The 25,118-nt window shown below is 39.0% G+C and overlaps 1 protein-coding gene across 1 annotated transcript in view; it reads left to right on the forward strand.

Moving 5' to 3' along the window:
• COL8A1 (collagen type VIII alpha 1 chain) overlaps positions 1-25,118 on the forward strand; it is a 152,076-nt gene that overhangs the window by 686 nt on the left and 126,272 nt on the right. The window lies entirely within an intron of this gene.

Genomic DNA, 25,118 nt, shown 5'->3' on the forward strand with positions numbered 1-25,118 from the left:
AGGTGGCTGGTAGATAGGAAATAACAAATCCAAATTTACAAACCAGGGTAGAATGTGCTCTCTCACCAGGCTATCTTTTCACGACATCCTAAAATGAGAATTGTGATGGAACTAAGAAAGTGTATAAAAGAACTTCATGAATTTCTGTACACACACCTAAACACAAAGCGTTTCAATATGTTTCACAGTAAGAGAATAATACAGGCCAGATTATACAATACTTCTGTGCACACCAGATGGTTGTAAAAAAAAGATCAGCTAGAAAGGCTTTGGAAGTTTTAATCCTTCTTTCCACCCTTTTTTCCCTCATTTAGTAAATTAAAACCTACCTGATTGGCATCCAATTATCAGTGTTTAAACTACCGTCTTTAAAATAAAATGATCTCTTCTTATTCCTAAGGTAGAATAAATGTGCACCTGTGAAAGGAAAAACATACTCCACAGCCACTTCTGTAAAACCAGACACTTGGTCCATGAAGTTTGCCATCAAATTCTGTGGGTTGTGTGGGATGAAACTCTCTCATGTGGGAGAAAAAAACCTCTTCAAATGTTTCCTCTGGGGAATTGCACAAGACCACTTAGAGAAGGCAAACCAAAACTGCCAGTCAGGAAACCAAACCACTCTTTTAGCCCTTAAGGTTCTTAAAGTAAGAAGAGAAATGTTTCACTTCTTTATTTTTTGTTTGTTTGTTTATATTATCTCATGTGGAAAGAAAAAACTCATCGAAGCTGTATAAAATTCTCCCCTATTAACAAAACAAGACTCATTAGAAATTTAACTTAAGTCTTCCAAACTGTTTTTCCTTAGCTTTTGCATATCAAAAGTAATAAAAATATTTAAAAGATCTGTTCAAGATGGAGAGGATTCAGTGCTGTTATTCAAATGCAAGAGTTATATGTAAAGTTTCAGTCATGTTAAATTTTTCTTCATTGGAAAAAAATATTGCAAGAAGTGCAGTTTCCTTTAAGCAAATGATATAAAATTACTATTGGCCAAGATGGTATGTGGCCTGAGCATATTAACATACCTTTCATCTCATGCCACAATGCAGACTGCTTGCTTTATATCTGATGTACATAGGTAATCAACCATGACAAGAGTACAGGTATGGGACAAGGCCAAACCAAGTATGTGGCACATTCAAGTTAATTCTTCTTTTATGGTAGTGCCTGACTCACATCCATTATCACAAGGATGAAAATACGCTGCTTCATTCACCCAATCCCCTTGAGGGAAGTCATCTTTCCTTGGGGTGGAGAGGGAAATGCTCCCAGTTTAAATGAGCTTCCAGTTATTCCTAAGTTTGGGGATAAAAGTATTCTCCAAGGGTTTGCTTCTGCTTTCTCTGGCAATTAATGCACTGGACCAGTTATGAACCTTTTAGCAGTAACTGCCTTCCCTATGTCCCATCAAGTTCAAGCCCCTAAATAACTGAGTGAGATCATCTTAGTTTGCTCATGATCTAACGTTCCCAGGGGCAAAGCTATCCTTTCTCCATAGGGTACATACCAAGCAAGATGATACTGCTCTTCTTAAGCTTTTAGAAAAATCAGTGTTGAAGTTTCATGTAGTCGCCCCCAATCTCCCCTTCTGCATAGGATGTGGATATTTCACGTGAGTCTCCTCTTTTTGCCATTATGTAGCTGCCTCTTGATCAAGTCCATGACTATACCCAACCAATGCATTGCAGCGGGCTTGGGAGGACTTCTTAATGTTTCTCAGAAAAGACAAGATGAGAAACTGCCCCTTTCACTAGAGACACAAGAAGGGCGCTCTACTGATTTTGAGGGCTTACTGTTCCTACAGAAACGTGCATTTTAGATGTTCTACTAATGTCAAAATTATAAAATGATATCCTTTCCATGATCAGAAAACATATGCCACTTTATTCTTATTTGTGAAACAAAAATCAAGGAGAAGGGATTGGGGTGAAAAGGGACTTGAAAAAGAAGCTGGAGGAATCACAGAAGTGCCCTAGGAGAAAAAGCAAGATTAGGAGCTCTGTTACAAAACGTAACTTCCCCCAACCCTCATTTATGTGAACATGAGGGGATGGGGAAGAGTAAAAATCCATGTCTGCTCTTGTCTTTTTATTTGTTTGTTGTTTTTTAATCAATGAAAGTGTAAGATCCATCTTTACTCTGCCCCTCTCCTTAGCCCTCCTTCTTTAACAGAAAAGAACAGCTTGGTTCTAATGATGAAAATGATTTCAGGTTTGCCCCATATTTAAAAACCCACAGTAATGTGCGAGTCATAATTCTAAAAGCTATACTATGAGTAAAAAAAAATTCTTAAAACATGTTTTTAACTAATGGATGGGTCATGTCTACAAAACCAACCCTAAGTCTCCTGAAAAGTGTAATGTTGAGTGCTTATTTGCAAGCTAAAAGTTAGAAACAGCAATTTACTCCTTATCCATGGTTACTCACTTTGGTATGGAAACTTGCAGAGAGATTGAGACACACTGTATTTCCTAAAACCTCTGGTCCTCCAAGTAACCCTCTGGGAGCTAGGTGTTTCTGCTTTGACCTGCTTCTCTTCAACCAGACCCCTATAAATATACATGTACAGAAGTTAAAGAAGGCACAGATCTTGAAACTTGAGTGTATTCTTGTGAATGGTGCACTATTCTAACTATTGAGTGAAAAGAAATCCAAAAGGAGAGGAGAGGAGAATTAAGGGGAGAATGAACGCCCTTAGGAATTTAGAGAATCTTTCTTTTTAGCATTGTATGAAAAGGATCTCTCAATCCCTAAAGCGTCTAGGAATACACATTATTTTTAAAGAACCTGTTCATAAGTTGTCACAAAATGCTAAGAATATAATGAAGAAGATCTTCCAGTGACCTGGCAGACATTAACAGCAGGTTACACCCCACAGTACTAAATTATAGCTCTACTAAACTCCCCCTTTCTAGAGAGATAAGGAGTGAGAAGTACGAGCATGAACCACATTTCAACACCAACAGAGAAAAGCTGCTAATCAGAGATCCCTCTATCACTTTAGTAAGTGTGTTTGTTGTTTGAGGAAGAAGGTTCTTCATAGTTTTTCCTCAAGCAGATTTGCAGGAATGGGGTTAAAGGGAGTCACACAAGGTTAGAATGTCTGTAAGCCTGGAGCCCTGTGTACTCAAATCCATGAAGCCATTGAAATTGCATCAGATCAAACTGAAGTGAATTAAAACAAAAAGTGTTCACCAAAACTGATCATAATCAATTAAAATAAAAATAATGAATTCTAACTTCTCAATGTAGGATAAGAGCAAAAGCAACAACTTTAGCTGACTATGTAAAATATGAATACACACCTGACAATTCACCTTCAGTGTCCTGTATTTATTTGGTGCTCACTTTCATTGTCCCTCCTGGACAACAAAAACTGACCCTTCTCGCCTTCAGCAAATCTTTCAGGATATGCAGATGCAGTCATATGTGACATCTCCTTTGTTCTTTCACTAGAAGAAATCTCTTTTTAATTCTCATAGAACAAGTTTCTCAAGAACCACTCATACTTGTGGTTTCTCTCATTATCAAAAAATTTCCTCATACTTCTCTTAAATAGGATATAAATTTCCACCCCATCAAATGTAAAAGTTTCACATTTTTCTAAACTTTAATTCACATACCTAGAAGAAAGTAATTTAAAATTGTTACTTGCCTCCAACAGAGTATCTGAGATGAGGTTTCAAGATAAGCCGTTTTACTTATCCAGTACCTATTACAACTACTTGGAAATTAAAAAAACAAACCTTAGAGAATCACAAAAGGTAAATACTGGAAAAGACCTTGGAGCTAATTGTAACTAAAAGCTAATTTTACAGGTGCAAAAAATCAGAAAGGTTAATGTCTTTCCCGAGGCACACCCAAGGCTGGAGTTCATACAGCCAAAGCCTCCATCCCGTGCTTAATCTTGAATAACTACAATGTGGCTCTTCGTATAATGTGAATCTAAGGTGTCTTTGACTATGCTGAGCATTCTGTAGGCACTTAACCTACAGGGCTCTCAGAAACCATAGCTTGGTAGAGGTTTGGACTACAGCTATACCTCTACTACCAAATGTCTAGGACACATTGATATAAATTCTTGTAAAGAGTGAAGTCAATGGTCATCACCATCACATGGATGGTATGTTTTTAACCAGCCCAGGATATGGTACATAGTAGCTGCTCAGTAAATCTGTGTTGAGTGGGTGAGTGAATGGGGAAAAAAGCTGAGTATAAAATATCCATTTTCATAAACTCCTTACTTATAGAAAATATAGTCCATAAAACTACTTTCTACAAAGTAAGGGATTTACAAAGTAAATTTTACTTTGTAGAAAATAGAGTCTATACAGACATATAGTGACTCAGGTCTCAAATGTATTGAGTTTAAGATTCTCCCTTGCTTTGGGAAATATAGGAGAGTTCATTTTAACCTTAGCAATGGCTAAGCTATTTTCCTGTCTGCAGTGTTCTCACTAGTTCTTCCCACACTTACTTGAGTTCTAGAAACTGTATTTTTTTTTACAGGAGGCTTAAGATCTAGTTCCAATATTCATTTGAGGAACAAATGTATTAGAATGTGATGATTTACAGCGTAATTCTTCTCTTCTTCCACCCAGCAGACAATGTGCTGCCAATTTAACCATTTTGTACCTTCCTCGGCCTTTAATGAGAGAAAGAGCAAAATACCCATAATGGATAATCAGGAAAAACATTAAGAGACACATCGGTCAGAATGTGTAGGTATGAGATTTGTTGTGACAGAGGGGAGAGGTGATCAAGGGACCAAGAGTATAGAGACAGAACAGTGACGCTAAGAGAGTTGATTCCTCTGAAACAGAAGAGGGAGAATCTTCCAAGAGTTTTGAAGTGCTACAAGAGATTTTCATAGGATTGTCTAAAACCAGACCCTCTCAAATGCTTGAGAGACGACTTTCTGTTTGAGTCAGGGTTCTTTAAATACAACACTAATTGAAGCCTGGATCACACAGGTGTGAAAGCTTTATAAGTACTATATCTATTAAAACTTCTTATCCTTTGATGGGACCTCGAGTGGGAAAAGAACCTCATTTCTTAGACTTGACTCTGACCCAGGATAATAACTCCATGGAAGTCAAGTCATTGAAATGTTCTCTGCTAAAATAACAACACAATTATTGGTAACACATAAAGTCACTCCACCATGGAAAGTGATGAAGGCAGGAAAGACTATTCTTGTATTGTTTCTGTAAACAATTTACCCTGAATAAGCGGACAGATGTTAGCCCAGATGCTTCTTCACTTTCCTCTGAAGCATGCCTGACAATTGTTTCCATATCTCCGAAAGAGTGTGTTTCTAAAATTGATTTATTATATGTTAAATTTAACAGTCTATGGCTAAGCATGATTGTGAAAACATTCTTTTAAGTAAGTCTTTTTTGAAGACTGTCTCTCTTAAGCTTCCAATTGATGTGTTTACACCACGGGATATTTAGGCGTTGGATCATTTGATGTGCTAAGACTGAAGACAATTAATCACTTCACGTGCTACTTTTCCAACTCTAACTAAACAGGCCTGGGTGTGGGTGTCAGCTGTCAACCTCTCTAGGAAATAACATGCATCTAGCCTATTGGGGAGCTTCTCTAGTCCCCTCTGTTAGCTAGATAAAACAGCTGCTTTTTGGAAGTCTGGGCCAATGGCCTCCATAATTGAGGCTGCATGTTCTAAGGCAATTATAGCTAGTTTATGGCAGCAGAGGGGTTAAGTTGCAACTGCCATCAGTTCAGTAGGAGGATTTCAAATATTACCAGCTGAATAAAGAGCACTGTGATGGGGCAGGTGGGAGGCATTTTCAAGCAATCATCCCATTGAGGATCTTCCTCCAACTAGCATGCTGTCTACACTGACGATAAGCCTAAACTTCATTCATAAATTCAGTGATGATTGTACATTATTGTATTTCTTTGAAGATCCACGTAGCGATTGCCCAGCCTTAAAGTCCAGGAGTCATGGTGTTGATCAGTGCTCTCAATCCAAACAAGCGGCTTCTTGTTAAATGGCAGACATTAAGATTAAAGCCAAAAAGTACATGAAGGGAGGCACTAGGGGGAGCTAAGAATTTGTGAGTTAGGTAGCCAAGATTGTTGAGGTTGGAAGAATGAGGAAAGAAAGGGGATCTGCGGCGAAAATATGCTATCAGATCCACAGTTCCTAGTTTAAGGGCATGTCTAGTCTGTTTTCCAGCCTCCAGCTAATTACAATCCCCAGCTGCCCAAATGGAGAGGGAGGTTGTTCACCAGTAGAGGGAGCCAGGGGCTGGGTGTCTCAATAGAAACAGATCTGTTCCCAGAAGGGGCCTTTAGGTTTAAATTTTTCAGATCGAAGGCAGAGCAAAGTGTCCTTTACAACCAATGGCTAAAATGTATACCATAGTAATACATCACATTGTTAGTTTTCTTTAAAAAAAAAAAAAAAAAATCCTAATTTAAGCCTCTAAGAATAAATCACCCACATTTCTGGCATTAGCAATGCCTGAAATGTCCAGGCTTGTGGAAGTTTATTTGAAAGAAAACTAAAACAATCTTAGAAAATGTTCTTTCCAAGGCTACCACCAGCCAAGACTGAATCTAAATGCTCAGTTCAGTAATAAACAAAGCCTGGCAGCTGGGGGTCAGTGAGAGACAAGCGCAAAGTCTGAGGAAGCCTGTGGTGACTAGACCCTCCCTGTCAGCAGAGTAATGGGAAGGGAGCTGGGAGAAAAAAGACAGAAATGGGCCAAACAGGCTTCTCCAGCCCAGATGGCCCAGAACCTGCTCCCCTAAATCTGGGTCTCTCCAGGGAGCAGCCAGGGTCTTGCCTAGACTGAAGTGAATACCTTTCTGTTGAACATTTCCATTGCACAGCTGTGTGGGGATGGCTTGTTAAGACTTGAGATCCTTGCATAATTCAGAACCCTTTGGGGGACAGAGATCAATTAGGACCACAAAAAAAAAAAATCCTTGGCACACCAGAGGAGAGCTGCTTGCTTAGTAAAAATTATGATATTCACAGCAAAACAGCAATCCTCTAAGATCATTTTTTGTGTCCATAGAGATGAAGCTCTGGAGTTGGTGTGCATGTGACTTGCAAATCACCAGAAAATCTTCAGTGTTTTAATTTCAAAAACACCTTGACTGTCTCTGGGGTAAGGAGCATATCACTGATCATCTCTGTGCCTTTATTTATTTATCTTAAGCAGAACAATTTTTAAATAACTACCTTCTTTGCCACTTAGAGACATGTGAGGTCTTGTCAAGTATTTTTCAGAAAGATCCTAATTAAACATGCATTTTATGGTTATTTGTTTAGTATGGTAAATAGATTATACTTACAATACCTAGGAAGGGCTCAAAGTATTTATACAAAATCAGTCAAAATGGGATAAAATGTCAAATAGCCAGATAACCTTCCAAGATATAGCAAGAGTATTTTTGTTTCTTAGAATACAGAGATCAATCCCACGTATCTCAAAAGGCCAAACAAGATCAAGGGTAAGTGGAAAGTAAAAAAACAAATAATAATTAGAAAATGGCTTAAAGAGTCTTAAAAGGCCTATATTCTTACCAACCTAAATTTTGAGACCAGCCAAAGGGGAATTTCTCACATACAATACAGGGTTTCTGATCTAAAAACTCTATTTTAACTGGAGAAAGATAATTGTTTAATAATGACTTTTGTATAAAATTTCTACATCCCTTGCTTCAACATTTTCCAAAGTGCATTTCAAAACACGACTACCTGGGATTGATGGATGTTTATACCAAAAAAGGTTCTGTGGTCAAATAAGTTTTAGAAACACTCAATGAAACAATATTAAGCATTTTTATTCACTGCATGACTTCACAGAAATTTTTATATGCTATATATTTTTTCATCCTCCAAAGACGTTACAATCAAGTGTTCCTTAAACATTTGATGACAGATCTACCCTGCCTGAGCGCATCTCCTGGGATTGATATTCTACGGAACAGCTTAAGAATAGTTTTAAGAATCACTTCCTGCAGCATTATTTCAAGATCACTCAGAACATGGTATTTTCAGTCTTGCTAGTTGTTAAGTAATAAATACTGAATGTCACTATAAGATATGTAGAGAGATTTCTAAAACCCAGGTGAAAAAGGAACAAAAGAAGTAGATAACATGCCTTTGTTCTATGGCTCAATTCTTTATTACAATAATAGCAGGAATGTCAGAATTATTCAAGTCTCTGTCTCTCTCTCACTTTCTCTCTCTTTCTCTCTCATATCTTCAACCTCCACTTCTACCCAAAAAATCTTTAGAACACTGGATAAATTGAAGTTGTCTCTTCGTTCCCATCTCACTCTCTGAATACTGTGTAGAAAGAAGTGGCCAAGAATGAGCAATAAGTTCAATAAATGAGGAGCCTAGATAATTCTTTGAACTAGCTCATCAGTCTCTGAGCTGTTAATTCCCTGCTTTATCTTTACTATCATTAACTAACCAAGATCATTGGCCAAATATTTTCTTTGAGCATTTATTTTCTCACCATCAATAGGGAGCTAATTTCTGTAGGAGGAACACACTGATACTCTGGTGTAATTTACTAAATGAGGAATTATTTAGTTTATCTGTGACACTCAGACCTCCCACTCCATACAATTTACTATTTCTCTTAGGACATTACTCTGGGAATTATCTTTCCACTTCACAAAGTTAGTGCCTGGAGGTCAGTATTCCATAAGTGGCACAGTTGAGCACCCTCTCCTTTAAGAAAATAAGTAGCTCATAGTCATCTAAAGGAGAAGGGAGAAATTCAAACACATTATTGGTGGTTATAATAAAAAAAAGCTATTTGTTATTTAACAGGACCAGACATTGTGCTAGTCCCATTATCTATACTCCCCATGTCAACCCTACAAGGAGGGTATTATTATTCCCAATTTAACAATGAGAAAAACTAAGCTTCCACTCGTTAAACAACTTGCCTAGGGCCACACAGCTAGGAAGAGGCAGAGCAGGTACTTCCATCCAGGTCACATGCCCAAGTCCACGGTCTTCCTGCCCGCCTGTGCTGCCTCTCATGATGTCCTGTCCTATCATAACAGGAAAAAAATAAAAATAAACTTCCTATGACAACGCCTCTGACTCATAAAGAAAGTGAGAAATTCTAGTGGCTCTGTTCCTAGACACTTCTTACTGGCACTCTTTCTTGTTTTAATACAGTGATTTTAATTTCTTTTTCTTTTTTGTATTTTTTTTCTAAAAGCATGCTGTCATTTCAGAGCCAAAAAAGTAAGGACTGTGTAATTAGAAAAGCAAAAAACAAACAAACAAAACAACACAAAAAACATCATTTCTCCCTGGGGTAATTTTTAAGGGCTAAAAGTTAGTCCATAAACTCTCCCCAAATGAAGACAAGTTGCTTGGCAAAAATCCGGTAAAAAGAGTGACAGTCTAGCATGTCATTCTTAAGGCAACAGAAGTTTCCATGAATCTATGAGAAACACTAGAGCAAAGGCACCTCCACACATTAAATGAACTTGTATCTAGCTCCCCAGATTATTCTCTTTGGCACGACTTCCATAAACCATAGCCAGATGATGACAGTAAAGATGACTTAAATGTTTCCCCCAAGCCATGAGAGTCACCTAGGAAAATGTCTATGTTGTCTACACCTGCTGCTTAGCCTGCCTGAAAGTATATATAGAAATAAAAATACCTTTGTCGTGGGGTGGAGGGAGGGGGGGAGGGAGAGCATTGGGAGATATACCTAAGGTAAACAACGAGTTAATGGGTGCAGCACACCAACATGACACATGTATATATATGTAACAAACCTGCACGTTGTGCACATGTACCCTAGAACTTAAAGTATAATAAAAAATTGTTTTAAAAAAGGGGGGAAAAAAAGAAACAAATATACCTCAAGTCCTTCCTTTATCCTGTGCCAAAGACAAAAATGGAAACAAAACCTAGCTTTTTCCCCATGCTCACATTCTGCTATGCTTTTTGGCTTTTGTTCTTGGTCTTCCCTCTCTGCTTGTAGTATTTCTCACTTAATCTACTAGATTAATTTATACTCCTCTTCCAAGAGTCAGATTAAGTAAGTATCTTCCCCTCTGTGAGAACATGCCTGAAACCAGCTTGACCCAAGCTGCCTTGTGGATCTCTGACAGACTCCCTAGAACTCTGCACAAGCCCTGCCACAGTTGTCTCAATTCTATAATGGCATGGGTTTACTTTGTGTATCCTTCTCCATAGAGACTGTGAGCTCCCTGCAGAAAGATTTGTGTCTTATTTACCTCTGCACCGTCAGGGCTTGGCACATAATAAGGGCTTAATAAATGTGAAAAGAAAAGAAACGAAATAGGGATGGGGGAATAAAATGAGGTGATGGTGAATAAAGAAGATTTTAATTGTGCTACTCTCTGTCCCCATAAATTGTTCTAAGAAGGGACAATTTGGCCTAAGTTCATTCTTGAAGCCTTGATATAATTGGGGTATATCCAGATATGGTAGAAACTCCTTTCCATTCTGAAATATTCCTTGATGAAAATGAACATCTTAGAAAGAATAAAAGTTCTGAATAAAATTTAGAATATCCTGATTTCTTTAGGACTTCATGAAATGACCAACACTACCCCAGTCTTCCCTGTGGTTTTCTGAGAGAACTAAGAACTGAGCTTCCACATTTCACATCTCCCTTTCCTCCCCATCCCATAGCATAAATATGTGCTCTCTCTTGCTCACTCTCTCTCTCTCTCACACACACACACATACACAGTGTTACTGGACTTTGACTCAACTCTGCAGCTAACCATGTGGTGTAAGATGAATGCCTAATGGTATTCTAATGTTAATATTGGTGCTCCATATACCAGGTTACACAAAGAAAAATTATTTTCCATGTGACCATTGTCCCAGGATTGTCAGTACCCTGCTCAAAAGGATTTAATGGCATTATGAAATGTAGAACAAACACTTCAGCTTGACAGTCGAGTCTCACAACCTATCTCACTCCAAAGCTTCTTTTCACCTTCACCTCCCTGAAGTCTATAAACAGGAATTCTACCTGATGGGCTACTACTCCCCCAAACATTCCTTTTTCCTTTCTTTACTGAAAATGTCCCCCATTCTCCTTTCAACCTGTCAGAAGAACCATAATTTCAAGATCCTATTAAAGCCTTCGTCAATATGGTAACAAGCATTGATCCTTCCCTATTCTCGACTAGCAAGCAGTTACTCTACATGTCAGTAATATGTCACCTATACACTGTATTGAAATAGTCAGGGCTGTCCAATAGAACTTTCTGCAATGATGAATCATTCTACTTTCTACAGCTGAGCTGTCCAACATGATAGCCACTAGCCACGTATGGCTACTAAGCACTTTATTTTTATTTTTATTTTTTGAGACAGTCTCACTCTATAGCCCAAGCTGGAATGCAGTGGCATGATCTTGGTTCACTGTGACCTCCACCTCCCAGGTTCAAGCGATTCTCGTGCCTCAGCCTCCCGAGTAGCTGGGACTACAGGTGTGCATGCCACCACACCCAGCTAATTTTTGTATTTTAGTAGAGACAGAGTTTCACCATGTTGCCCAGGATGGTCTCAAACTCCTGAGCTCAGGCTATCTGCCCACCTCGGCCTCCCAAAGTGCTAGGACTACTAAGCACTGTAAATGTGGCTGGAACAACTGAGGTAGTGAATTTTTTAAATTTTATTTTAATCTCTTTAAATTTAAAATTAAATAACCACATGTGGCTAATGGATACTGTATTGAACAACAAACTATTTATCTTTTTATGTGCTATGGTTTAGGTCCCTTGGTGAGCATATAAACTACTGAAAAAATTGAATAAGATATGCTTTTTTCTATCCCCAGTGAATGCTATGACTGCAGTAGTGTTCATTAAATATCATTTTCAATGCATTGCCTGACTACATGGTCTTTTGCCAACTGCTATGTTATTTTAAAGAAGTCTTCATCCCTGTATCTGTAATTTTAATAATATTGTACAAATGGTGTTTGCCTCCTTTTTTTCCTTTATTTTAATGGCTTAAAATCCCTCAGAATGACACCCTATCAATGCCTGGATTCTTTATCACTATACAAACAAAACAGGATGAGGAATGGTTTAAACTGAACCTCTGAAAAAGTTCCATTATTCATTACCATCTCATCTCTTTTCCTTTGGGGAAAAAGCATGGTTTAAATACCTGCTGAGACATACAATTGCTTCAGTCTTCAATATGACCATTTCTACAGAGACAGACTATCCCTGGGTATCTGAAACAAATTCAGCTCACAGATTTTTGCTTTCCTTTCCTCCTGAAACCTCACCACCTTTTAAAGAAAAGTAGTTCTTTATCATAGATTTTCCCAGAGCATTTTTGTCTCTATTTCTGTGTTCTGCAGTGGACAACCTGAAACACTGTGAAGAAGGCTAAGCTCTCCACCAGCAGGTCAGGGGAGGTAGCATGTCTTGGAATTTGACAATGATGTGCCCCTGGCACTTGCTGGCTTACCGACAGCCTTTCAGGAATCATCATGCCAACAGGCCAACCATGCAATAAAATCCTGTACCTGGCAAAGCCATGAGCAAAGTGATCAAACATTCTGGCTGCAGATTAGATTCTAAACTATTAATAAGCCTTCAGAAAATAAGCCAGAGTGGATCTCTAACAACAATAGTTTACAGAGATGTTTAATGATTTCAGAGGTCGGCCACCCTACATGCTTTCCTTCTGACTCAGCACAGAGCAGGACAAGGGCAGGAGAGCCACTCCAGAAGCCAGGGCAATCAGCTGTATCTTTTCCATTCACAGCTAAGTTTATTTGGAATGACTGGAAAAACCTTCAATGAAAACTCTTTCTAAAATAATAAAAGACTTTATCCTGCTGTCATGAGCCAGACAACATCAAGAAATAATTATGGGTGTGTATTTTCCCCTGCCTCGTAAAATGTTTACAAATTGTATCATAAGAAAGCTCTAGAGTGAATGGTAAAGATAGCAATAACATTTAACTTGTAAATTTTTTATATCTAACCATAAAAGAATCACCATGTGTTTCAATCACATTTGAATACATATAAATAAAATTCTCATCTGCAGACATGAGCCAGTGACTAAAGGAAGAATCCATGACTCCTTTTCCACAGAAAAGTACACTGGAGATGTTTAAGCTTCTCGTATTTATGAAATAGAATTCATTGTTGCCACATCAGCAAAGGGGTGTTAGCAAGGATCTTAATTTGGGAACTTTGAAACATGAAAATAATCTATAAATAATGATGATAATAATAACCTTTGTGGAGAAACTTACAGTTTACAACATTTATTTTATGTACACTCCTTCATTTGAATTTTGTAGGGAGGGGTTTTATCTACAATTTACACATAAGGCAGTAGAGGCTTAGAGAGATTAAGTCAATTTCTTTTTATCATTAATATAGTGAGTGTTGGGGCTGGAATATAAACGTGGATCATCCCATACCTGAAGTCCTCTTCTTTCTACTAATGTGGGCTGAATCTTAACAAAATCACATCCAGAAATGGTTTGGAGCATCCTGGTAGAAAAAAGAGAAAGTGCAGCAAAAGAAAGCAGACTGACCTGCAAGGTTTGCTTAGGGAAAAGTGATTGAGAATGTGCTTTTCAAGAAGAGAACCCAAACTCTCCTCAATAATATAGCAGCTAACATGTCTTGACGGGCTAGTCAGCAGGAATAGTTTTGTAGGTTATCTTCTCTATAGTTTACGATTTTAAAGGACAGCCATTTTATACCTGTCTGTAAATTTTTAAATGATAGTTTTAAATCCCCCTTTTTATTTAATGCCCAAATGTGCATCATTTATGTGGACAAAATAAAATACCTTAAATTATCTATGGGAAGTTACTACTGTGTCCTGAATAAAAAGCACTGAAGTTAGCATAAGAAGCCCTGAGATAAAGTCTCACTTTTACCACTGAACAATGCAGCCATCCTGGGCAAGACAGTAAGTCTTGCCAAGTCTTTGCTTCTCTGCTCTAAAATAAACTTACATCTCAGGATTGATGTGAAAGTTAAATAAGATAACATATAAGAAAGTGTCTGCTACTCAGAAGGTGGTCAATAGAAGTTTATTTAATACTAATGAAAAGCAATTATTGAATATTTACTTAAGTGCCAGCACAGCGGTCATTTAGGTGAGTAGCAGCTTCAAGTGTCATTGTCTACATGTTGCAAATAGGGACACTAAGGAACTCTGTGCCTTGTCGTTCATTGAATGAACTCTTTACTTTGCCAGAGTCCTGCTATGCACTGGTCATGCTGGCAGTGTAAACTATTTATGGGTTGATTTATATTTTTGGTCTGTTTTTGTTTTGGTTTGGTTTGGGTGGGGGGTTGTTTTTTCGTCTAATTATTTGTTTGCACTAAATGGCAAGAGTTCAATCTCCCCACCAGTTCCCCAAAAAGGAAGTTTTCCTGGTTGCACAATGCCTGTCCAGTTCACGGGCACCTCTCTCCCTTCACCATGTCAATACACAGTATATATAGAGTCCACGTGTGGGGTGTGTGTGTGTGTGTGTGTGTGTGTGTGTGTGTGGTGGGCAGCTGTGGCATCATCAGGAAAAATCTGGCTGTTCTGAATGTCTCCTCTAAGATCTTACCTCATCCCATGAGTTTCTGGAGTTTTGTGCTGCTGTGCTCTACAACATTCTCCTTGAGGCTGCCAGCATCCCAGATGCATCCTGGCCTCTGCATTTTTATGCACCGATAAATCTCCTTAAGCCCTGTGCATATTCCCTACAATATTTAATGTCAGTGTACCAGAGTCCTTGTATTAGTCAGGGTTCTCTAGAGGGACAGAGCTAATAGGATAGATGTATTTATGAAAGGGAGTTTATTAAGGATTACTGGCTCACACGATCACAAGGTGAAGTCCCACAATAGACTGTCTGCAAGATGGGGAGCAAGGAAGCCAGTCCTAGTCACGAAACCTCAAAAGTAGGAAGGCCGACAGTGCAGCCTTCAGTCTGTGGCCGAGGGCCTGAGAGCCCCTGGCAAACCACTGGTATAAGTCCAAGACTCCAAAAGCTGAAGAACTTGAAGTCCAATGTTTGAGGGCAGAAAGCATCCAGCACAGGAGAAAAATGAAGACCAGCAGACTCAACAAGTCTGCTCTTTCCACCTTCTTCTGCCTGCTTTATTCTAGCTGTGCTGGCAGTTGACTAGATGGTGCCCACCCAGATTGAGAGTGGGTCTGCCTTTCCCAGTCCAGTGACTGAAATGTTAATCTCCTTTGGCAACACCCTCACACACACACCCAGGAACAATACTTTGCATCCTTCAATCCAATCAAGTTGGCACTCAATATTAACTATCACAATTCTACCTTACATGATTTCAATTTTTCCGTCAGAAATGTCCTGACTTTTTTACCCTTGTGTCTTAATTACCAAGAAATCTTTCAGTCCAGGTTATCTTAAGAAAATGGCTCTAAGAAGCCCACAGTGGCTGGGAACATTGGCTCAGGCCTGTAATCCCAGTACTTTGGGAGATGAAGACAGGTAGATCACTTGAGCCCAAGAGTTTGAGACCAGCCCAGGCAACATGGCAAAACTCCATCTCTACAAAATATACAAAAACTAGGCAGGTGTGGTGGCACATGCCTGTAGTCCCAGCCACTCAAGAGGCTGAGGTGGGAGGATCACTTGAGCCCGGGAGGTGGGGCCTGCAGTGAGCTGTAATTGTGCCACTGCACTCCAGCCTGGGCAACAGAGTAAGACCCTATCTCAAAAAAAAAAAAAAAAAAAAGCACAATATGAGAATAAAGTAAATTACAAGCTATAGTGGAAGAGATTTTAGTTCATGAAAATGAAGAAAGACCATAAGAGGTCTTTTTTTAAGACTTTTCCTCTCAAGTTCTATTATCTGTTTTGTTTGGTTAGGACTTCCATATCAATCTTATTTATTCATTCAATAGTTATTGAGACCCACCACGTGCCAAGCCCTGTGCTAGATGCCATCAAGGACTGTTTCTACTGCACCCATAGGATGCAGTTGAAAGGCACAGAAACCAGTAAAAAGCCATTTGGAGAACAAATGCATGGGGAATGTGAAAACCCCTTTCTTTCTTTTACTATGGAAAAGAGGCCACTTTTTGTGCATTTCTCTGAGCCCTCCCTGGGGCAAGTGTCCTCTCACATCATACCTATCGCTACCCAGCAGAAGGCTGTCACTCAAGGACTGTCAAGGGTAATTAATTCAAGACCCATCCCATCTACTAGGTGCCAAAAAGCTAGCAAGTCACCTACCTAATAGGTGTCTTTTGAGACATTCAACACACATAGATTTAAAATATACAAAACAGGAAACAGTCTTTATATGGTAGTCTTTCAACTAAAATGGTTAGAAGATCTTAAATTTGTTGCCATGAAGGTACTATACAATGAATACTGGTGGTCCCAGGGATGAACCTGAAATACTGTGAGGTCCTGAGGCCCTGCAGCAGAGAGAGGCACTTGGCATTCAATTAATGCTCATTGGGTAAATAGTATCTGAATCACTGGAGAAAAACTAAATTATTGCAAGTTGAGTTTTAGAAGCAAAATATATTTAAAGTGATATTTCATGTATCTAAAATTCTTAACTTTTGACAATTTCAACTTCGTAGTACACAACTTCGTAGTACACAACGTAGGACAAAAAGTAAATCAAAAGTGCTCAAAGAATAAAAGACAATGGTCATTAAGGTTTGCATTCTTAAGCAGTCATGTGAAGTCTTCACTTTGAGCCTATTTACTTTTACTTCATGAATAATGTTAACACACATGGTTCTTTAAGTTCTCAGAACATAACCGACTTGAAGCACCCACCTAGAAAAAGGAGAGGAGTTGCAACAAGTAAGTGCACTGACAGAAGGAAGAAAGAAAAGTATGGAGGCCTAACAAGAAAGTAAGAAAAAAAGAAGTTAAACAAACACAAGAATTTAGAAAGCAAAATGGCATTCACTGTGGACACAAATAGTTGTACGGTTTTAGGACATCTTTAAAAGAATCACTGAATCACAGCTAACTATAAATTTGTTGACATATTTGGTAGCATCTTTTAAAATGAAAAACATTATGTATTTTAAGTATATATCAAAACAAGCATATTTCGATCCTTAAAGGTATAAAATACTGGGAAAATTTTAATTATCCAAACTGTCTCATTTCCTAAAGATTGTGGAAAGTTGATGTTATTCTAACATGTATGTGTCTATGCAAACGCATATGTATAAATACATATAAATTATATGAAATAGAATTCCTGTTAAGCTAGAAAATCTCATCTCCCTAACATACAGTAGAACAGATTATTAACTTTTTGGTTGTCAGCTTGACATGATCAAACTGGTTATCTAAAATCCCAAACCCTAAGTTTGTGCTTTCTTTTCATTGAATGCAACTAAGACCAGGGAAGTTACTTCACTGGTCAGTAACTCAATTTATCTATTTGTATAATGAGAAAAAAAAAAAAAAGCTTGCCTCACATGGGTCTGTTGGACTTTGTTCCTATTTCAAAACTTGAAACTGCTTAATATAAATCTCAATAATAGCTCAGTTTGGGGTTATTATTTTTTAAGCAAACACCCCTCAAGGAAAAGATGCAAAGGCAGTCAGTCTTTCCCTGCTTTTCTTTCCTTACAATCTTTCTTTTCCAAAGAACACAATAAAGAAACAAAGAGCCAAACACACTGACTCACGTCTTTTTCTAATAGTGTTGTGGTCAATTTGCTCCTGCCTAAAAAACTAGTAGTTAAGCTTTGAACTCCGGGTTTTGGAAGGCCAAGAGTGGAAAAATGTCTTTAGCAGAAAGAACAGCACATTCCAAATCTGTCCAGTGTTACGCATTTGTGAGAAAAGTCCACTTGGGCATGCCATCCCCATTGAAGTCCCTTTGTGTTGTCAGAACTCTCTTGACAAAGAAATGGCTGAACATTGCCTTTTAGTGGAATTTCGAGTTGGTTCTTCTGTATTTTTTTTTTTTTTATCAGACCTTCCTCATTCAAACCTTAAGATGATTTCTCAGCTTGAACTTGCTTTTAGGACAAATAGGAAAATGGTATAGCTTTGTACCTAAAAGACTGACTTCATCCTTTTATGAGAGGAAAGGACTTATATGCTTCAGAAAGCCAAAGACGTACTGAGAATCTTCACTAAAGCATTTCCTATAGTAAAATTGATGATCACATCCCAAGCTTGATCAGATGTCATGCCTTTTGTTTTCTTAGATGTTGTCACAATCTAACATAGTCATGTGACTCTAGTGTGCTAAGGGCTTTCATGGGTGTTATTAGACCTAGCATGCACCTGACTTCTTAATTATTTTACAGTTGTTTCTTGTTTTGATTCTAATTTTTAAAGACACTGACAGTCTGAAAAATAATACTATTAGCACATTTCTAAATGGCTAGTGTTATCTTTTAGCTGATAAGACTGAGTAGCTGGTATAGCCTGCATATCACCCAGTTGAAGAATTTAATTCAGTACTAAAATCTGATTACCTAAAATGCTCTCAGGAACATCTCAAAAGCGTCTTTACTCTTTTCTCCTCAGGAGGATGAAACACGCTCAACTTAATGCATCTTAACTTCAGGCCATTCTGTCTTTTGCGCCTTCCCTCCTGATACAGTGGAGGAGCTATTTCTCTTCATTCATTTTCCCTCACCTCTTCTCTAAGTGCCCCTCATCCCACACCTCCTGCCTTCTGGAAACTTCACTCTTAATTGTTTGCACCATCTGCCACACATAGTGTTCTTTCTCAGTACCCACCGGATTGTGACTCACCCCAGTTTAAAACCTTTCAGAGGGCCGGGGGCAGTGGCTCACACTTGTAATCCCAGCACTTTGGGAGGCCAAGGCGGGCAGATCACGAGGTCAGGAGTTCGAGACCAGCCTGACCAACATGGTGAAACCACGTCTCTACTAAAAATATAAAAATTAGATAGGTGTGATGGCGTGCTCCTGTAATCCCAGTTACTCAGGAGGCTGAGGCAGGAGAATCACTTGAACCCAGGAGACAGAGGCTGCAGTGAGCCAAGATCACACCACTGTACCCCAGAGCGAGACTCTGTCTCAAAAAAAAAAAAAAAAAAAAAAAAAAAAAAAAAAAAAAAAAACACCTTTCAAAGATATTTCATAGCCTTCCACCAGAGTCCTGACATCATCTCAGGCCTTCATCATCTGGGCCTGCCCATCTTCTCAGTCCCATTCCTTGCCACACCATCTGCTGTCACCAGTCCCACCCTACCCAATAGTCACAGCTCTCTTTGAAATTGTCAGACCTCTTAATTTTTAGGGCTTTTATTTACATTGTTTTGTTCTCTCTACCCAGAACACCCTGCCTTCTCATCACCTCTTAACTCCCCAAGCATTCCCAGAAGGCTCCTTTGACCTTCTGGCCTAGATAAAGTGGCCTTGCCCTGTGCTCTCACATTGCCAGCATCCCTCTGTGGCATCTAATACTATCACTGTTTCTGTTTAACTAACTGTCTCCATGGCTAGCCTGTAAACCCAGTTACAGCCTGATTTGAGTCTGCCTTACCAAGCAGTGTGTCCCCAGCACAGAGCCTGAAACCAAGTGCAGGTACTCAGTACTGTTAATGAAAGAATGAAGGAAGGATAACAAATGATATTCAGAGAAGCAGATATCAGAGACAAACTGGCAGATACAAAGGTCAACCAAGGGTCTAGGAAAAGTGAGTGGTCAAAAGTCTAATCAAAGTCAGAAAACAAGACGTCTTTAGCAACCAACAGTGCAAGGCAGGAAGAAAAGATCTAAGACAGGCCCTTGGCAATAATGGTAAACAAACTTGATAATCACAGCACTCAATCAGTCACTCTCATTCTCACTGTGGGCAGAGTTCCCCAGAGTGTTTTAAAGTGTGGTCTAAGGACTACCTGCGTCATGATTCCACATCCCCACTAGCTCTGCTGAATCAGAGTCTCATGGGTTGAGGCCAGAAATCTGCATTTCAAGCCAGCATTCTAGGTGATTCTTATGCATCCTAAGGTCTTCAGGCTGGAACTGGAGACAAAAACAATAGCTGGTTGAATAGGTAGAACAGGACCAGAAAGCAGATACCTTTCCCTGATGGTGGTTGGCTCAGCACTGTGAGCCCCCAGTTGCTCCGTGTGCAGTATGTGACTCACGGATAAGGCCACACCCACCCTGATTCATCTATGATGAGCTACGCCTAGCTGGCTCGTGGTTGGACATTAGAAGTTAGAAGTTTCAACAAGGGTCGTGTGTACGTGGAGGAGCGGTGTTTTCACGGCACATTAGTCACAACTCCCACTTCACTTTTCACGGCTGCTTCCCCTTCCCTGTTTGGGGCATGGCCCAGTATAATCCATCTCTGCGTTCTCTCTGGGCAAATGAATATTTAATCAGCAGTGAATAAATATTCCCTTGTCTAGGACCTGGATAAAGTGCTAATAATAACAACTATCACATCATTCTAAGGGAATACTCCTCTGAGGAAAACAAAAATGTCCCCTTTAGCCCCACTGAGGCTGTGGTTTTAAAGCCCTAATTTTGTATGATTGTCAAAGAAAAATAAGTAGCTATGGCTGGCTCACAAAAGCATCTAGGAAGTTTGATGGGAGAAAAAGAGGTTTATCTGAAATTAGCATTCCTTGTTTTGATCTTGTGTTCCAAACAGTCTCTTTTTTTCTTCTGGGTTTGATACATATTTTTGTCCTTTATGATCGTGTCCATAATCTGCCGTGCTCACAATGAGTCCAGAATAAACACTTGATTTCTGTTTCTCTGCTATTATTTATACCTTGTGGTTATCCTTTACCTTCCTCCCAAGACTCTGTTCTATTGCTGGCCATTTGATGTCAGCGCACTGCACCTTAAACTTCCGATGAACCAGAATGTATGCGATTTGGGCATGAAAAACAATACATACTGCTTTTCCCAGAGTAGTTGGAATCAAACCTTTTAGGTGTAATTGAAAACATACTTTTACAAGCAAATAGAGCCAATAAACTAGAAAAGCTGTGTGGAAGCACCAAGCCTAGTTTCTCTGGTTTTTAATAAACTGCAGTAGAGAACCTTAGGAACAGGAAGACTTTTACATTCCAACCCGGAATCACGCAGGACAAGTGAGTGTGGTGCGTCACAAGTGCTCTGTACAGAAAGTTCCGGCAGGGAAAGAAGAGGAAATTCCTAAGGGCACTGTGGCTTTGCATAAGCTCTCCAAAGTCAGTGTAGGGACCTCATATGCCTTTATACAGGTGGTATGATTGAAGGGGGAAAGCATGCCTTTTTCTTCATCTGGTCCCAAGATCTCAAAGCATGATTATCTTCCTGTAACTGTTATTTTTAAAATATAACCATAAAATAAATATCCTCCTGAGACAGGTCCTTTTCTCAATTGCAGTGACATAACTCTCACCTAATCAGTGGGACATCATCTCCCACCATCGTTGTTACATACTTGCAGTCAGCCTAGCCTTTCCAGCCCCTAAAACCGGAAGTCTGTGGTGGTGCAATGGGGCTGGCAATGGGTAGAAGGATTCTGGGCTGAGACTGAATCCTTGGCAGACACTGAATTGTTCTGGCATATGGGCTTCTCCCGTAATTTCTCTAGCTATTGGGGTGGACTTATTTACTCATTTATAAAGTGGCACCATTCATTAATCATTAAAGTAAATCACTTGAGGTATAAGAACTGATTAGAAAGCTTTTAATAGAAATAAAGTAAGAGCTTTTTACCCTAGGGCTGGGGGCAGAACTACTTTCTGAATTATAGGTTTTTACTTTATGTACATGTTAAACTCCAGGGAACATGATTTGGCCCACATTTGTTTGATAGCTAACCATAATGTAACAGGCTTTTACCGTTTGAAAAACAGAGTGGCATGTATAAAAACATCATTTTCAATGCCTATGTCAATTTTTAAAATACACCTCATGCAGTGCTGGCAAGGGAATGGAGATGGGGTAATGATCATATACTGTTGGTAAGAGACTAAATTGGTATGGCTCTTAGAGGGTGAATTAGTAACTCCACCCTAAGAAGCTATTCTTCTTACATGTAAGATAAATGTGCAAAGATGAATATGTATGTCTTAGGATATAAAAATAATGGTGTTCATCAAAGATACAATCCACACAGCAACAAGACGGACAACAGAATGGGAGAAAATTCTTACAAAACATATATTTGATAAAGAGTTAATATCCAGAATATTTTTTAAAAACTCCTACAACTCAACAACAATCACAAAAAGAAACACAATTCAAAATGAACAAAAGACTTAAATAGATTATTTCTCCAAAGAAGATATACAAATTGTCAAAAAGCACATGAAAAGATGTTCAACATCACTAATCATTAGGGAAAATGTAAATCAAAGCTGCCATGAGATGCTACCTCACACCAACTAGGATGACTAGTAGCAAAACAAAAAACAAAAACCAGAAAATGACAATTGTTAGTGAGGATGTGGAGAAATTGAAACCTTATGCACTGTTGATGAGAATATAAAATGGTACAGCTGCTATGAAAGACATTATGGCAGTTCCTTACAAAATTAAAAATAGAATTAGCATATTATCCATCAATTTCATTTCTGGTTATATGCTCCAAAGAATTGAAAGCAAGGTCTCCAAGAGATATTTTTACAATCCATGTTCATGGCAGGGTTATTCACAGTAGCCAAAAGGTAGAAGCAACCTAAATATCCACTGATAGATGAATGGATAAACAAAATATGGCATATATATATTCTATTAAATATTATTCAGCCAAAAAAAGGATGACAATTCTAACACATGCTACAACATGGATGAACCTTGAGGACATTATGCTAACTGAAATAGGCCAGTCACAAAATGGCAAATGCTATATGATTCCATTTATATGAGATACCTAGAGTAGTCAAATTTACGGACAGAGAAAATAGAATGATGTGCCAGGGGATGGGGGAAGGAGGAAATGGGGAGTTATTTTTAAATGGGTATAGAGTTTTAATTTTGCAAGATGAAGAGTTCTGGAGCTTGGCTGCACAACTACATTAATGTATTTATCACCATTGAACTGTACACTTAAAAATGGTTAATATGGGCTGAGCATGGTGGTTTTTGCCTATAATCTCAGCACTCTGGGAGGCCGAGGCGGGAGGATCACTTGAGGTCAGGAGTGAGAGACCAGCCTGGCCAACATGGTGAAACTCCGCTCTCTACCAAAAATATTTTTAAAATTAGCCAGGCATGATGCTGGGAGCCTATAATCCCAGCTACTGGGGAGGCTGAGGCAGGAGAATCGCTTATACTGAGGAGATGGAGGTTGCCCTGAGCCAACATTATGCCACTGCACTCCAGCCTGGGCAACAGGGTAAGACTGTCCCCCCCTCCCCCCCCCAAAAAAAAGAATAATGCTAATTACAGTAATAGTGAAAGGAGAGAAAACATGCAAGTCCTTCAAATGAGAAAATAGTCATTGTATAGAATCCCATGCAGTCACTGAAAAGATGCTGTATATATGCATGTATTAACTTGGAAGAATATATTTGATCTATCTTTTGACTTGAAAAGCAATTTTCCTAACAATGTACTTATAATGACTATCAGTTTGCTAGGGCTAGCATGACAAAATACAACAAACTGGGTGACTTGCAACCGTTCTGGAGGCCAGAAGTTCAAGACCAACAGGCCGGAAGGGTTAGGTTCTATGGAGGGATGGGAGGAAATATCTGTTCCATGCCTCTACTAGCTTCTGATGGTTTGCTGGCAATCTTTAGTGCTGTGGCTTGTAGATAATGCATCACCCCAACCTCTGCCTTCGTCTTCACATGGAGTTCTCCCTGTGTGCATATTTGTCTCTGTCCCCAAATGTCCCCTTTTTATAAGGAACCCAATCATATTGGAGTAGGGACTGCTTAAGGGAGAAAAACAATGGTATCTCTGACCAGATGCATTCTTTCGACTTTCTCAAAGGTGTCATGTCTTCACTCCCGGTAGATGACTCCACTCTGACAAATCCAGGTGTAAAAGGATTTCAGATATTTGATCACAAGTCCTGAGAATAATCACGAATACTTATAGAGAACAACTAAGTATTCCTCTACAGAGTCAGCACCTATCATAGCCCACTCCTTACTTTAAAAAAAAAATAATGTTTTTAAATTTTGTTTTATTGTTTTTTGAGAGATGAGGTCTCACTCTGTCACCCAGGTTAAAGTGCAGTGGTGCAGTCAGAGCTCACTGCAGCCTCGGACTCCAAGGCTCAAGCAGTACTCTCACCTCAGCCTCCGGAGCAGCTGAAACTACAGGGGCAGGTCACCAAGCCCGGTTCACTCCTCACTTTTACTAACCGTGTGCCGGAACAGGGCTCACTCCCTTTGCTGTTTGCTCTAAGGCCTCTCAAACTTCTCGTTTCCTGCTCTATGTTTTGCTAATGTTGGGCTGCAACATTCAAGCAAATATCAGTTGTTTGGGGATTTTTTTTTAAGGAATTCTAATTCAAGCGGTAGTGGCAGTGCTTTATTTTGTCTTTTCGCTGCAGTAAGCTCTATAAATTTACCAAATTCCAGTGCAAGCTGATGTCTGACTCTTTGACTTTTAAATCATATTTTCCAACAATGCTTACTGTCATTTTCCCTCTTTAATCGATTTCTGAAATTATGAGAAATCTACACTAGAGGAAACAAACTGTGAAAGAAAGTAGTGAAGATGGTGAAATTTTTCCCATGGAGAGAGAGAAATCTGGATCCCTTACTGAAACCAGGTTTTGTTTTTTGGGGAGAATATTTTTCATCCTAAATTTTTGTAAAATTTCTCCACATATCTAAGAAAAATGATTAATGTAAGTTGTTTTTTAACACATACCATCTTTGATTTAAACTATGAGTTCTATCAAATTATGTCCTGTCCCAATTCTATAAACTCCCCTACCACAGTTTCCTGCACACAATGGACACTCTCTCACAATTCATTGATTTGGGGGTTGGGAAGGAGTTCCAACACAAAAGGCCTACCCCTAATTACTAAATACTCAGTGTGTATAACAGCAACGTTAGCATCGAGTCTATCCATGGGACCAAAGTAGAATTGCTAAGTACATTCTCCCATCATAGAAAGGATGTGGTTACACAGAATCCACTGTGCAA

This window comes from Rhinopithecus roxellana, chromosome 1, assembly GCF_007565055.1.
Source record: "Rhinopithecus roxellana isolate Shanxi Qingling chromosome 1, ASM756505v1, whole genome shotgun sequence".
In the NCBI taxonomy this organism is placed as follows: Eukaryota; Metazoa; Chordata; class Mammalia; order Primates; family Cercopithecidae; genus Rhinopithecus; species Rhinopithecus roxellana.